The sequence below is a fragment of the Vigna radiata genome, unplaced genomic scaffold (assembly GCF_000741045.1).
Source record: "Vigna radiata var. radiata cultivar VC1973A unplaced genomic scaffold, Vradiata_ver6 scaffold_176, whole genome shotgun sequence".
Classification (NCBI taxonomy): Eukaryota; Viridiplantae; Streptophyta; class Magnoliopsida; order Fabales; family Fabaceae; genus Vigna; species Vigna radiata.
In genome coordinates this window covers 594,298-595,491 of record NW_014542549.1, presented here as the reverse complement: position 1 = coordinate 595,491, position 1,194 = coordinate 594,298, and positions in this window count along the sequence as shown.

Sequence of the window (1,194 nt, the reverse complement as noted above, 5' to 3'; positions counted from 1 at the left end):
GAACCCAACAATTAACAATCAAAACATATGGAAACCATATAAATAAACAAGAGTTTCAATAAAAGAGAGTATCAAAAGATTACATTGTTTCCCTCAACAACAATAGGGTTTAGTTCACCATCCACATGGTGAATCTAGATGAAAAATGGATGAAGAATGGAAAAGAAAACCCTAGAAAAGATGCAAAGGAGCCTAAGCATCCAAGAGATCCTCTCTAGAGAGTGAAATTAGGTCTGGCCGCCCCCTTCTGTCAAAAGAATGCATCTAAACTCGCAATAGGGCTATTTATAGGTGAGGAGCGTAACAAATAACAGGCCCAAGCCTAGCAAACAACCGCCCAGCGGAACAAGTGTGGCGCTCGGCGGTTTCCCACAAATCGTACTACCGCCCGGCGGTTTGCCTCGAATTGCATATCCACCCAGTGCCCACGCCAGGTGCCTACTCCTCGCCCTGGACATCCCGGCGGTGGAATTGGTCGCCGGGTGGTGCGTCGACTCTTCAATTCTTCAATTTTCTTCTCTTTTCTTGAGTCTACGACCTTTATCTTTAACTTCATTCTTCACTTTCTCAAAATCACTACAAAACAATGCAAAACAAGTATAATATCGCTAAAAATAGCTTTTGACTCTCTATAGACTCATTTATTGAGTTTTGCTTGATTCTAAGCTCTTTCTAGGTAGTAAAGGGAGTAATTTTGTCTAAAATGACATATGAAAATAACTATTTTTCAACCTTCATCAACACCCCAAACTTAGAACTTCGCTTGTCCTCAAGCAAACAAAACAAAACAAAACTTGGCTTTCTACAATTTCCTCCAATAATTCAATATTCCTAAAGTACATGACAAACACTACTCAATCTCAAATCTTTAATGAAATCAAATTAAGATGTAGGCATGCTTTCAATCCAGAGGTTGCACAACAGATGTTACACATTATGAATAACCAATCCACTAAGCAAAAATGCATTCATGAAAATTAACAGTTCATACCAAACAAGTGTTTCACTCAATCACTCAAGTGTTTAGGGTAACACTCCAACTCTCTATCATTCACAAGTCACAAGAAATAAAATTGCCATTCATCTCAAACAATCAATATCTTTACATGCAAATGCCATCAAAAGGACTTTTTTTAAGGCTTGTAATGAGGTTGGGCTAATGATGAGTGCATATTTATGTCCACATTTATGTTT